General features: G+C 37.1%; 1 long non-coding RNA gene across 1 annotated transcript; it reads left to right on the top strand.

Moving 5' to 3' along the window:
- Positions 1-7,204: 7,204 nt before the first annotated feature.
- On the top strand, positions 7,205-15,423 carry LOC103656169. Its single transcript, XR_566563.2, has 3 exons — positions 7,205-7,678; positions 12,806-12,898; positions 15,387-15,423. It is a non-coding gene; the product is annotated as an uncharacterized LOC103656169 (long non-coding RNA).
- The last annotated feature ends 426 nt before the right edge of the window (positions 15,424-15,849 follow it).

Genomic DNA, 15,849 nt, shown 5'->3' with positions numbered 1-15,849 from the left:
TATATATATATATATATATATATATATATATATATATATATAGTATCAAATTATAGGATACATTTGTAGGAACCCTACCTATATAATAATTAACATAAATATTTATGTATATGTTTTAAAATAGTATATAATATGAATAGAATTTCTACCTATACTTAGATTTATTTTACCAAAATTATGTATAAGACATCAATTGTTAAAACACTTTCTTATTAACACACTAGTAGGAGGTGAAAGAAAATTGTGATGGTACTTTCAGAATTTTCACAATTTTTTGAGACAGTATTAATAGTAATGCATCCTTCCTCTTCTGTTGCTCAACATGTCCCCCGGATGGTGAAATTCTACTCCATGTAATAATAGTTAACATATGGTACTTACTATGCACCAGAGACTACTTTAAATGTTTTATATGAGTTAACAAGTAAATCCTCAAATAATTCGAAATGGGTTGTAATACCCATTTTAGATTTGGGAAAACTGAAGGACAGAGAAGTTAAATAACTTGCCTAAAAAGCATGCAACTAGCAAGTGACTGAGCTGAAATTTGAAACCAGATACTCTGGTTCTAGAGGCCATGCTCTTAACCATCATATATATCATATATACCAACTTTCAAAGTGAAATTCAGTTTATATGGGGTGAAGACATTTCTAAACTTCATTGTCTTATACCACTTAAGTGTAATTTGTGATACTGATACTGTTTGTAGAGAACCTGTTTGCTTTGATGAAACAGGGCAAGAATAGAGTATAGGCCACCTCAACAGAGGAAAGGACCAAATCTCTATTAGCAAACTGTCCTCTCAACTTTTGCCTATGTCTCTCTGCTCCAAGTCTAGCTTTCTCAAGATGCTCAAATGCTCTCATTTTTCATGTCTTTATTTTTTGGCCACTTAGCTCACCTAGTTAAAAAATAATATTCTTTGAATTTTAAAAATAGCAAGAGAAAAGAAAGCAGTTATATACAAAGGGAAACCTCATAAGTCTATCAGCTGATTTTTCAGCACAAACTTTGCAGGCCAGAGGAAAGAGGCACGATATATTCAACATGTACGGCCAAAAATACTCTATCCAGCAAGGCTATCATTCAGAATAGAAGGAGAGATAAAGACTTTCCCAGGCAAACAAAAGCTAAAGGAATTCATTACCACGAATCTAGCCCTACAAGAAATGTTGAAGGGGAGTCTTTAAGTGGAAAAGAAAGGTCACAAGTAGGAGTAAGAAAAGCAGGAAGCGGGGCGCCTGGGTGGCACAGTGGTTAAGTGTCTGCCTTCGGCTCAGGGCGTGATCCCAGCGTTCTGGGATCGAGCCCCACATCAGGCTCCTCCGCTATGAGCCTGCTTCTTCCTCTCCCACTCCCCCTGCTTGTGTTCCCTCTCTCACTGGCTGTCTCTATCTCTGTCAAATAAATAAATAAATAAATAAAATCTTTAAAAAAAAAAAAAGAAAAGCAGGAAGCACAAAAGTAGTAAAATTAAGTATACTTATAAAAATCAGTCAAGAGATTCACAAAATAAAATGATGCAAAATATGACACCGTACACCTAAAACGTGGTGGGTCAAGGAGTAAAGAATGAGTTCAAATGTAAATGATCATCAACTTAATATAGGCTGTTATATGCATAAGATGTTCTATGCAAACTGAGTGGTAACCACAAATCAAAAACCAGCAAGAGATATGCAAAAAAACACAGAGAAAAGAATCCAAGTCTATCACTAAAGAAAACTAGCAAACCATGAGAGAAGAGATCAAGAGAACAAAAAAACAGAGAACTACAAAAACAACTACAAAACAAGTAACAAATGACAATAAGAACATACCTATCAATAATTAGTTTGAATGTAAATGGAATAAATGCTCCTATCCAAAGACATAGGGTGATGAAATGGATAAAAGAAAAAAGACACATCTATATCCTGCCCAAGAGACTCATTTCAGACCTAAGGACACATGCAGATTGAAAGTGAAAGAATGGGAAAGCATTTATCATGCAAGTGGAAGTGAAAAGAAAGCTGGGGTAGCAATACTTATATTGGACAAAATAGACTTTAAAAATACTGTAAGAGGAGACAAAGAGGAACACTACATAATCATAAAAGGGCAATCCAACAAGAAGATATAACAATTGCAAATATTTATGCACTGGACATGGGAGCACTGAAATACATAAAGCAGCTAATAACAAGCATAAAGGAAGTAACTGATAGTAATACAATAATAGTAGGGGATTTTAACAACCCACTTACATTAATGGATAATCATCCAAACAGAAAATCAACAAGGAAACAGTAGCTTTTAATAACACATTGGACCAAATGGATCTAACAGATATCTTCAGAACAATTCATCCCCAAACCAGCAGAATACACATTCTTTTCAAGTGCATGTGAAACATTCTCCAGAATAGATCACATATTAGGCCACAAAACAAGACTCAAAAAGGTTGAAGTCATACTATGCATCTTTTCTGACCACAATGCCATGAAACTAGAAATCAACCACAAGAAAAAAATCTGGAAAGAACACAAATGCATGGAGGTTAAAAACATGCTACTAAACAATGAGTGGATAAACCAAGAAATCAAAGAGGGAATAAAAAATACATGGGGACAAATAAAAATGAAAACATAACAGTTCAAAATCTTTGGAATGGGGCAAAAGAAAGGGAAATTTGTAGCAATACAAGCCTTTCTCAAGAAGCAAGAAAAATCTCAAATAAGAAAATCTAATTTTGTACCTAAAGGAGCTAGAAAAGGAACTAACCAAACCCCAAACCAGTAGAAAGAAGAAAATAATAAAGATCAAATCAGAAAGAAATGAAATGGAAACTAAAAAAAAAAAAAAAAAAAACAGATCAATGAAACCTGGTTCTTTGAAAAGATCAACAGAATTGATAAATCTTTAGCCGGATTCATCATAAAACAAACAAACAAACAAACAAACAACAACAACAAAACACACAGAGAGAACTCAATAAACAAAATCAAAACTGAAAGGGGAGAAATAACAACTGATGCCACAGAAATACAAAAGATTATAAGAGAATATTATGGAAAATTATATGCCGGGGCGCCTGGGTGGCGCAGTTGTTAAGCATCTGCCTTTGGCTCAGGGCGTGATCCCAGCGTTCTGGGATTGAGCCCCACATCGGGCTCCTCCGCTGGGAGCCTGCTTTTTCATCTCCCACTCCCCCTGCTTGTGTTCCCTCTCTCACTGGCTGTCTCTGTCAAATAAATAAATAAAATCTTAAAAAAGAAAAAAGAAAATTATATGCCAACAAACTGCACAACTTAGAAGAAATAGATCAATTCCTGGGAACATATAACCTCCCAAAACTAAAGAAGAAATAGAAAATTTGAACAGATGAATTACCAGCAATGAAGTTGAATCAGCAATCAAAAAACTCCCAAGAAGCAAAAAAAGTCTAAGACCAGATGGCTTCACAGGCAAATTCTACCAAACATTTAAAGAAGAGTTAATGCCTATCCTTAATTTTTTCCAAAAAATAGAAGATAAAGGAAAATTTCCAAATTCATTCTTTGAGGCCAGCATTATCCTGACATCAAAGCCATGCAAAGAAACCATAAAAAAAGAGAACTACAGGCCAACATCTCTGATAACCATAGATGCAAAAATCCTCAACAAAATATTAGCAAACCAAATCCGACAATACATTTAAAACACCATTTGCCATGATCAAGTGGGATTTATTTCCAGGATGACAGTGTGGTTCAATATTTGCAAATCAATCAACATGATAGATCACATCAACAAGAGAAAGGATAAAAATCATATTATCATCTCAGTAGATACAGAAAAAATATAGGACAAAGTAAAACATCCATTGATGATGAAAGCCCTCAACGAAGTAAGTTTAGAGGGAACATATATCAACATAATAAAATATTATTTTTCATAATATTATATGAAAAAATCACAGCTAACATCATACTGAGTGGTGAAAAACTGAGGGCTTTTCCTCTAAGATCAGGAACAAGACAAGGATGTCTACTCTCCCCACTTTTATTCAACACAGTACTGGAAGTCCTAGCCACAGAATCAGAAAACATAAAGAAATAAAAGGCATCCAAATTGGTGAGGAAGGAATAAAACTTTCACTATTTGCAGAAGTCATTTTACCACATATAGAAAACTAGAGACTCTACCAAAAAAACTACTAGAGGGGCACCTAGGTGGCACAGTCGTTAAGCATTAGCCTTCGGCTCAGGGCGTGATCCCGGCGTTATGGGATCGAGCCCCACATCAGACTCCTCCTCTAGGAGCCTGCTTCTTCCTCTCACACTCCCCCTGCTGTGTTCCCTCTCTTACTGGCTGTCTCTCTGTCAAATATATAAATAAAATCTTTAAAAAAAACACAAAAAAAACACACAAAAAACTACTAGAACTGATAAATAAATTCAGTAAGGTCTCAGGATACAAAATCAATATACAGAAATCTGTTGAATTTTATACACTAATAGTGAAGTAGTAGAAAAAGAAAATAAGAAAACAATCCCATTTACAATTGTACCAAAAATAATAAAATACCTAGGAATAAACTTAACCAAGGAAATGAAAGACCTGTACTCTGAAAACTATAAAACATTGATGAAAGAAATTGATGATGACATAAAGAAATGGAAAGACATTCCCTGCTAATGGACTGAAGAACAAATATTGTTAAAATGTCCATACTACCTAAAACAATCTATGCATTTACTGCAATCCCTATGAAAATACCACCAGCATTTTTTACAGAGCTAGAACAAATAATCTTCAAATTTGTATGGAACCACAAGAGACCTCAAATAACCAAAGCAATCTTTAAAAGAAGAACAAACTAGAGGTATCACAATTCCAGACCTCAAGATATACTGCAAAGCTATTGTAATTCAAACAGTGTGGTTCTGGCACAAAAACAGACCCATGGATCAGTGGAACAGAATAGAGAGCCCAGAAATAAGCCACAATTATATGGTCAATTAATATTTGACAAAGGAGTCAATAATATGCAATGGGAAAAAGACAGTGTCTTCAACAAATGGTGTTGGGAAAACTGGACAGTTATGTGCAAAAGAACGCAACTGGACCACTTTCTTACACCACACACAAACATAAATTCAAACTGGATTAAAGACCATTTAATGTGAGACATGAAACCATAAAAATCCTAGAAGAGAGAACAGACAGTAATTTCTCTGACATCAACCAAAACAACATTTTTCTAGATAAGTCACCCAAGGCAAGGGAAACAAAAGCAAAAATAAATTATTGAGACTACATCAAAATAAAAAAGTTTCTGCACAACAAAGGAAATAATCAAGAAAACAAAAAGACAACCTACTGAATGGGGAAGATATTTGAAAATGACATATCTGATAAGGATTAGTATCCAAAATATTTAAAGAACTTATACTCAAAAGACATACAAAAATGGATAATCCAATTAAAAATGGGAAGAAGACATAAACAGACATTTTTCCAAAGAAGACTTCCAGATGGCCAATAGACACATGAACAGATGCTCAACATCACTCATCTCTGGGAAATGCAAATCGAAACCACAATGAGATATCACCTCAAGCCTGTCAGAATGGCTAAAATCAGAAATACAAGAAACAAGTGTTGGTGAAGATGTAGAGAAAAAAGAACCTTCCTGCACTGTTGGTGGGAATGCAAGCTGGTGCAGCCACTATGGAAAACAATATGGAGACTTCTCAAAAAATTAAAAATAGAACTACCATACAATTCAGTAATTCCACTAATGGGTATTTACCCAAAGAATAGGGAAACACTAAATCATGTGACTTTTTCTCCAGCTGACTTCAACTTTCTCACCCTTTTTCTCTCCTTTCTCAACTGAACACAGTATACAAGGTACAGTAGTGTGTGTGTGTGTGTGTGTGTGTGTGTGTGTGTGTGTGTGTGTTCATCTTGTTCGGTGTTCTTTAAGTATGATGGACCTGTGGTTTGGTGTCTATCATTAATTCTTGACCATAATTTCTTCTGCCCCATTCCATCACCATTTTCTTCCTGGTATTCCAATTACAAGTATGTGGCACTGTTACATATTGTCCCACAGCTTTTGAATGTCCTGTTCTATCTTTGTTTAGTCTTTGTTGTGGATTCTTCCCCAAATGTTCCCCAATTAAGTCTTCAAGTAATCATGCCTCGTGTAATCCCCTCCCCTTGTGGGTGGGCTGGACCTAATAACTTGCTTCTAAAGAAAAAAATATGGCAAAAATGCTGAGATGTCACTTTGATAACTGTGATTCCATCTTTCTGGTATTCTCTCTTTCTTGTTGCAAGAGTTCAGACTCTCTTTCTCTATGAAGAGGTCGATACAGCAAGGAGCTAAATGCAGCTTCTGTCTAAGCAAGAAAGAGTGTGCCTCGAATACAACATCCCATAACACACTGAATCCTGCTGACCACCTTATTAGTGACTGTGTTAGTCTGCTTGGGCTGTGTAACAATAGATGGGGTGCCTTAAACACCTGAAATTTATTTTCTCACATTTCACGAGACTGAAGTCCATGATCAAGGTGTTGGTAAATTTGCTGTGTAGTGAGAGCTCTTCCTGCCTTGCAGATGGTTACCTTCTCATCAAGTTCTCACGCAGCCTTTCCTCTGTGTGCATGCAAAAGAGAGCTCTCCGGGGTCTCCTCTTCTTTGTATAGGGACACCAATCCTATTGGTTTGGGGCCCCACCCTTGTAACCTCATTTAACCTTAATTATCTCCCTAAAGGCCCTCCAAATGCAGTCACATTGTAAGTTAGAGCTTCAACCTATAAATTTTGGGGGGGACGCAATTCAGTCCATAACAGTGACCATGGAAGCAGATCTTCCCTCAAATCTTTAAGTGAAACCACAGCCCCAGTTGACGACTGGATTACAGCCTTATGAGAGAGTTTAAAGCAGAATACCCAGCTACTGCCAAAGGAGAAGGTTGTCGCATTCATTGTATCTGCTCATTGTAAATGCGAGAAAGAGACTCAAATCTTTAGCTCAGGAACTGCTACCAAGCATCTGAGGGAGGTAACTTTGGGAGACTGGAAATGGAGGAAGCCCAAAAGAGTAGCAGATTTGTTGTGAAGGCAAGTATCAGTACATATGTTTTGTCAAAGAATAGCAATAACCAGGTTTTCGTTGTTCTATGTTTTTAGTTCTCACTTCTGTAAGATCAAAGTTCACCCATTTACCAGCAAGAGTTTACTCTGGAGTGTGTNNNAGCAGGAAAATGTCAAAGAAGTGAAAATGTTTCCAGTCATCCTGTATTTTGAAAATTTCAGGAAGTTGTGGCTGAGAAACAAGGTACCAGACCAAGTTTCGGTACCCTCCCTTTGTATTCTCCATTTTCTTGATCATATGACCTTGTGCTGGATCATAAATTATATTTCTCCAATACTTACTTCATCTCCAGCTTTTCCAGAAAATGTTCTTCCCGTTTTTCTTCTGACCATTTCTGGCTTGGGCATTTACCTTTGCTCTGAGAAGAGGAGACAATGTCAGAGGTATAGCTATCTCCTACCTAGCAAGCACTGAGATTTAATTAGTCTTCCTCTTTTCTTTTTCTTCTTTTTTCTTTCTTTTTTTTTCAAGTAGGCTCCATGCCCAGCCTAGAGCCCAATGGAGGACTTGAATTCACAACCCTGATACCAAGACCTGAGCTGAGGTAAAGAGTCAGATGCTTAGGGGCGCCTGGGTAGATCAGTCAGTTAAGCGTCTGCCTTCTGCTCAGGTCATGATCCTGGAATCCTGGCATCTAGCACTGCAGTGGGCTCCCTGCTCAGCGGGGAGTCTGCTTCTCCCTCTGCCCCTCACCCTGCTCGTGCTCTCCATCTCCTACTCTCTCTCTCTCAAATAGATAAATAAAATCTTTAAAAAAAAAAGTCAGATGCTTAACTGACTAAATCACCCAGGTACCCCATTGTAGTATAATTTTATTTCACCTTTGTTATGTGGTCTGTCATGTATCTAGGTTGACAAGGAAGGGACAAGGAACGACAAAGCTTTTGAATTTAGCAATGGAAATTTATAAGGGCTAAGTTATTTAAAGTCTTTATTTTCTTATGTCTCATTTTAATTTCTTTATGTTAACTTCATTTTTTTAAAAGGATTTATTTATTTTATTTTTAGAGAGAGAGAGCATGAGCAGGAGGGGAAGAGGGAGAAAGAGAGAGAATCTCAAGCAGACTCCGTGCTGAGTGTGGAGCCTAATGCGGGGCTCGATCCCAGGACTCTGAGATCATGACCTGAGCCGAAACCAAGAGTCAGATGCTCAACCAACTGTGCCACCCAGGCACCCTTAGCTTCATTTTTATTAATCAGCCTACTCCATAGAGAAGTATGGTATGAAAAATCCTGACAAGTACACTGATGGACTTGTTGGCTTTTCCTTGGACCTGTCACTATAATCAGGGAGGCATGGGCTTATAAGAAGATGTGAGCTCTAACTAGTACATATTGAACATGAGGGAGAAAAAGAAATTTTCCCAAAGAAGCAGCATAGGATGTATAAGCCCATTAGAACATACAACAATCACTATGAGCTGCGAAACTACTTCTGCTGCTTTCCACCAAATATTTTAAATCATTTAAATTGATGTTTTCCAAACTCATTTGATGACTAAACGTTATTTTCTTTCACATGATCATTCACATTAAAAATCTAATTTTCCAAGGACTCCATTTTAAACATGTTCATAGATTATAGAATATTTTCAAATGTGTTTATCCATGCTCATGTTGAAAGCAAAACTTTCATAGAAAATCTGGCTGGGGGCTCCTGGGTGGCTCAGTTGGTTAAGTGTCTGCCTTTGGCTCAGGTCATGATCTCAGGGGCCTGGGATTGAGCCTTGTGTCAGGCTCCATGCTCAGTGGGGCATCTGCTTCTTCCTCTCCCTCTGCAACCCCCCCACTCATATGCTTGCACTCTCTCTCTCTCTCAAATAAACAAATAAAATCTGAAAGAAAGAAAGAAAGAAAGAAAGAAAGAAGAAAGAAAGAGAAAAAGAAAGAAAGAAAAGAAAGAAAAGGAAAAGAAAAGAAAAGAAAAGAAAAGAAAAGAAAAGAAAAAAGAAAAGTAAGGAAGGAAATCTGGCTGTGAGTCTTGTAATTTCCATCTGAGCCCTTTACCATAGCCAGTTGTAATATGTACACTAAAGTGAATAAACCTGGGGACATAGTTTACTTTTTAAGTAAAATCCACATTAATCTTTTCACATAAAAAATGAAAGTTTTTGAAGTTTAGGGTGGCAGTTTGTAGTTCCCCTTACTCTGTGAGAGCTCTCAGGCAGCTTCTGTAACTTCCTTTGCTGCCCCATATCTTAAAGCGACGAGGAAGTAACAAGGGAAACACAACCTCAGCTTTTATAATGACTTCTTCTTTCAAGTACCGGGAACTTAATTTTACAATCTTCTTATTTCTGATGAACAGATCTGTTTTTACATCATTAGCACACCTCTGAGACATGTGTAACAGAGGATCCAGGAATTATGTCTTTTTTTATATATTAAAAAACATTTTTTTAAAGATTTTATGTATTTATTTGAGAGAGAGAGAGAGCAGGGACGAGGGGCAGGCAGGGAGGGACAGCAGACTCCACACTGAGCATAGGGCCTGAAACGGGGCTTGATCCCATGACCCTGAGATCATGACCTGAGCCGAAATCAAGAGTCGGAGGCTTAACCGACTAAACCACCCAGGTGCCCCCAGGAATTATTACTTAAGACTTAGGAAGAGATAGTCTCATAATGATGCAACCTCAAAACTCTTGGCATATTGGTAAGGGGTTACTTATATTTTGCCTTGCCATTTGGAAGAGAGTGGATATGGTAGGGGTATGTATGTCGACAGATAGATGTAAATATTATGCAGTAAGGACAAAAATAGAGAGGAAATGAGAAATATAAAAAACGTTGGAAGTTTTGTGGTGCTTAGTACAGCAGCAATATTGGAGGCAAAATCTGAATCCAAGGAAAGAGAAATCACTAATAAAGTCAAGAAAAATAAATGATAAAAGCCATGGGTTAGAAGTCATACAAGGATATGAAGTTGTAAAAATGAAAATAAGGCTTCAATGAGAAATGCATATTTATTGTTACCAAATGCTAAGCGCTGTAGTAAATGCTTTACATCATTGCAATTTAATTCTCATAAGTAACCTGGGATTTAAGTATTATCGTTCCCATTGTTAAATAGAAAATGAAGGTTTATAAAGACTATGTGATCTATGTAAGGTCATATAGTAAATTTCAAAATGTAATTTGAATTGAGGACCAGCTAAGTCCAAACACTTGATCTTTCTGCTATAAATTTTAGTAAAGAAAAATAAAAAGAAATTCTAAGGTGGAAAACAAAGAGCAAGTCTTTAACGGACTCTAAAGACTAAGAATGGACACAGGAAAATATGGCTAGGAAGTATTTCAGAGTACATTTGAAATTAGTGATAACCTTTAAACTTACATGTCATAGACATTTAGTGCAAAAAAAAGAATGGCAAAGGGTCACGGGTCTGGAAGGGGTTTTCTGCTGTATCTGAGACTTGAGGCCTAAACTGTGTAAGGCTTTTGGAAATGCAATGCTACTTCTGTTGGTGCAGTGCCCACACCACACTGAGGTGTCAATTTAATATTTTGTGACTATTTTGCTTATGCCTGAAGACCAGCAAGTTTCTAGAAAATCTGCAGAATGCCTGACTTTTTAAAAAAGACATCTTTTTTGAGAAAGACTTACTATAGTTCAAGAGCCACAGCCAGCTCCCATCTAGAAAGTTCGACTTAGTGAATTACAGTTCTTCACAATTCATGTGTGTTACTTACAGGTTTATTTTATTTAAACTTGAACATGCTGCGTCTCATGTATTTAATTAGAAAATGAATAAGAAAGCTGAAAATGTTGAATTTGGTAGGATGCCATTAGGTCTAGGGAGGGTCACAAGTTCTGACTACAATACTTTACTAGTTGTCCCTCCTGTCTAGTCTTCATTACTATGCTATTTGCTCATTTCTCCTCGGTTCTTGCATGTTGGTATCAGCTTACTAAGTAGACTCCTTCTCCAATGTTGTGCATTACCCTTATAAATTTATATCTATTCCTGTAAATCCCAATGATTAATCCTCCCATCTGTATTTATTTTTTTAAGATTTTATTTATTTATTTATTTGAGAAAGAGCAAGAGTGAGAGAGCACAAGTGGGGGGAGGGGCAGCAGCAGAGGCAGAAGGAGAAGCAGGCTCCCCACTGAGCAGGGAGCCCAACACCGAACTCCATCCCAGGACCCTGGGATCATGACCTGAACAGAAGGCAGACGCTTAACCAACTGAGCCACCCGGCGCTCCTCCCATCTGCATCTAAAATAATCTTTCTAAAGTGCTAATTTTATAGAGCATACCCTGAATAAATTATTTAAAGTCTCCAAATGACTTGTGGAATAAGGTCTTGACCCCTTTAGTTGTTATGCTGTTTCTGCCTATTTCAACTTGTTCTTTTCCCACAAACTGCTGTCAACTTTACTAGTTGCGAAACTGAGAACAAACAGGAAAGGGAGAGAGTAGATGAAATAGTGAAATGCTCCTTTGAGATACAATTGACATATCGTGTAAATTTAAGGAGTACAACTGCTGATTTGATACAATTATTTATGGCAAAACGATTACCACCATAACATTAACTAACACCTCCGTCATGTCACATAGTTACCATTTGTTTTTTGGGGGGAGAACATTTAAGATCTACTCTCTTCCCAATTTCAAATTCATAGTATAGTATTAACTAGTTAGACCTGAATTTATTCATCTAAAAAAATCTGAGGGAAAGAAAAGGAAAGAAAAGAAAAGGAAGGAAGGAAGGAAGGAAGGAAGGAAGGAAGGAAGGAAGGAAGGAAGGAAGGAAGGGGAAGGGAGGCAAGGAGGGAAGGAAGGAAGGAAAAGAAAGAAAGGAGGGAGGGAAAGAAAGGCAGGAAGAATGGAAGAAAGAAACAGCGGCTATTAAATTAAAAAGAAATAGTGAGATGCAAGCAAAGGGGCTAGCTTTGGTAAATCATCACGATGTCCATCAGCAGTTCTCATTACAGTGAACTACAAAGGTTGTGCTGCTTGTACATCCCAGTCAAAAACCACACAGTAGAGGGGCGCCTGGGTAGCGCAGTCCTTAAGCGTCTGCCTTCGGCTCAGGGTGTGATCCCGGCGTTATGGGATCGAGCCCCACATCAGGCTCCTCTGCTATGAGCCTGCTTCTTCCTCTCCCACTCCCCTGCTGTGTTCCCTCTCTCGCTGGCTGTCTCTCTGTCACATAAATAAATAAAATCTTAAAAAAAAAAAAACCAACCACACAGTAGAATGCAGGGGAAAATACTGATTCATCCTTCTTTGTCCACAATAAAACAGCAAGTCTGGTGCATACCGCAATAAATGAGTAAATGAATAAACAAAGTGGGGTGATAAAGTCTGGAGGAGAAGCATGGCAATAAAACTAGAGAGAAGGTAAACCAAAGAGTTGAGAAATAAAAATAAGTAGCCCTGAAAATACTAATTAAACCACTCCCAAAAGCATCAAAATAGATTTGGACACACATGCAAACTTTTACCATCATATGCTAAAACATCCTGAACCCTTTGGTGGTTTCCATCACAAGATCTAATCCTATGACATTTTCCTAGGATAAAAGAAGTTTTGTGCCATTTCCTTTGGAAGAAAGTTCTTTACTGCCTCTACCTTGTTATGTGTTTAAATCTCTGAAGTCATCTAGCATATCCCAGAGAGGCATGGAGTTCCATCTTGCTCTATTTGGTTTCTACAGGTTTTGACGGATGCCAGGCTCAACAGAATCTTTTGCCCACTGTGGTCATGTGTATCCTGCTCCTGAATTCCTGTTTTCTCACCAGTTGTTTCAGTGAGTTCTAGAGGATGACTGCTTTTGGGTCTACATTCCCTCACCCTGCCTTCCCCCTAATCACTACCCACAACAATTATTTTGAGGTCAATAGAATATGTGTAATTTAGGGAGTCTCATTGAAAAAATATACATATTTAACATAGTGAATTTTTAAAAATTAGAAAAAGTTAGAACAAATATAGAAATCAAAGAGAATAAACAGGATAAAGAAAACATACGTAATATTAACACCAAGAGAAAAACACACCTAAGAATTTGAAAACCAATTTGTGATATATTTTTATATTAATATATACTATTTTAGGGGCACCTGGGTGACTCAGTCGGTTAAGCGCCTGCCTTCGGCTCAGGTCATGATCTCAGGGTCCTGAGATCGAGCCCCGTGTTGGGTTCCCTGCTCAGCGGGGAGTCCCCTTCTCACTCTCCTTCTGCCCCTCCCCCTCGCTGGTGTTCTCTCTCTCTCTCAAAAAAATAAAAAAATCTTTAAAAATATATACATAATATTTTAAAGAAAATTAGTATTATACCTGTATAGTTCTTTAACATTTTTATTACATCACATATTCACTTATGATACAAAATGTTATTGGTTGTGTATGTTTCCATCACTTGGAAACATTCAAATAGATTTAAATAAGACTCTAGGAATGATTATTGAAGTTATTTAATTTTTATATTGTAATTAGTAATTTTGCAAATAAATTGTTTTATACATCTAATACAGAAATTATCCTTTTTAAATTTTTTCATGTTTTTTAAAGATTTTATTTATATATTTGACAGAGGGAGAGTGAGAGCGCAAGCAGGTGGTTGGCAGGCAGAGGGAGAAGCAGACTCCTCACTGAGCAGGGAGCCCAGCATTGGCCTGGATCCCAAGACCCTGAGATCATGATCTGAGCCGAAGGCAGATGCTTAACCGTCTGAGCCACACAGACAGGCCTATATTTTTCATATTTTTGATAATTTTAATTAATGTCCAAGTTGTAGACTGAATGGCATTTATTGTTTCAAATTAACATTTTAAACGTTATTGACATTGAATCATGGTATTCAGATGCTTATTGACTTTAATTAAGTGCTTATTCATGCATTTTTATGCAATTTTGTGCAAAATTGTTTTTTCATGCATTTGTAATATTTGTTTTACATTAGAATAGTGTGAGAGATTTTTTTAAATTTAAATTCAATTAGCCAACACACAGTACATCATTAGTTTCAGATGTGATGTTCAATGATTCATCAGTTGCATAGAACACCTCCTGCTCATCACATCACGTGCCCTCCTTAATGCCCATCCCCCAATTACCCCATCCCCCCACCCGCTTCCTTTCCTCAACCCTCAGCATGTTTTCCAGAGTCAAGAGTCTCTCAGGGTTTGTCTCCCTCTCTGATTTCTTCCCATTCAGTTTTCCCTCCCTTCCCCTATGGCTATCTGCACTATTTCTTATATTCTACATATGAGTGAAACCATATGATAATTGTCTTTCTTTGACTGAATTATTTCACTTAGCATAATACCCTCCAGTTCCATCCACATTGATGTAAATGGTAGGTACTCATCCTTTCTGATGGTTGAGGGTAATATTCTGTTGTATATATAAACCGCATCTTCTTTATCCATTCATCTGTTGAAAGACAATTCGTCTCCTTCCACAGTTTGGCTGTTGTGGACATTGTTGCTATGAACATTGGGGTGCAGGCCCCTTCATTTCACTATATCTGTATCTTTGCGGTAAATACCTAGTAGTGTAATTGCTGGGTCATAAGGTAGTTCTATTTTTAACTTCTTGAGAAAACTCCATACTGTGAATAGTATGAGATCTTTATATTTATTTCAAAGTAGTATTGCTTCTTGTCATATATGTTGCAACTATTTTCAGTAATTTATTTTTTATTTTATTTTTTTAAAGATTTTATTTATTTATTTGAGAGAGAGAGAGTGAGCAGGAGAGAGCACAAGTGGGGGAGAGGGAAAAGCAGGATCCTTGCAGAGCAGGGAGCAGGGAGCCTGTCGTGGGTTTCAATCCCAGCACTCTGGGATCATGACCTGAGCTGAAGGCAGATGCTTAACCTACTGAGCCACCCAGGTGCCCCTAATTTATTTGTTTTTAAAAATGCTTTAAATTCCTTTCTGTTTAATATAATATTTCATTAGACAAAAATGTTAATTACATGTACACGATTTATTAACCTGAATGTACATAAGCCCACCATTCAACCAGGAAACTGGATCTTTAGTAACCTCTTTTTTCTACCTGTTTTCCTCTTCTATTCTGAATTGCGTGTTTCTTATTACCTTGCCTACTAGTTTAAAATATATAGATATATATGCATAATATATATATAATAATGTGTTGTTTAGTTTTGCTTGTTTTTAAGCTTTATAAAATATCAAACTGCATCTAGTGTTCTGAGATTGCTTTACTTTTTCAGTATCGTGTTTCTTCTTTTTTTTTTAAAGATTTTTTATTTATTTATTCGACAGAGATAGAGACCGCCAGCGAGAGAGGGAACACAAGCAGGGGGAGTGGGAGAGGAAGAAGCAGCCTCCCAGCAGAGGAGCCTGACGTGGGGCTCGATCCCATAACACCGGGATCACGCCCTGAGCCGAAGGCAGACGCTTAACCGCTGGGCCACCCAGGCGCCCCCAGTATCGTATTTCTGAACTCCATTTCTGTCATTGCAAAAGCTATAGTTAATTTAGTCTTCCCTCATGTAGGATATATTTTCTTGTATAAATAAAATTCCCAGTGAATTTATCCATTAGCTTGTCAATAGTCTTTTGGATTATTTATTACTACTATGAAATATGATGGTATAAATATTCTAAATATAAATATGCTGGTATAAACATGTCTCTGGTGCATATTTGTAGAAGTTTATCTTAAATCTACAGGTAAGAGTGAAATTATCAGATGTTTTGTTTTCTTCTGAAGTGTCTGTTTAAG

The sequence above is a fragment of the Ursus maritimus genome, unplaced genomic scaffold (genome assembly GCF_017311325.1).
Source record: "Ursus maritimus isolate PB19 unplaced genomic scaffold, ASM1731132v1 scaffold_26, whole genome shotgun sequence".
NCBI lineage: Eukaryota > Metazoa > Chordata > Mammalia > Carnivora > Ursidae > Ursus > Ursus maritimus.
Note: the sequence above shows the minus strand (reverse complement) of the source record. Positions and strands in the feature narration are given on the sequence as shown.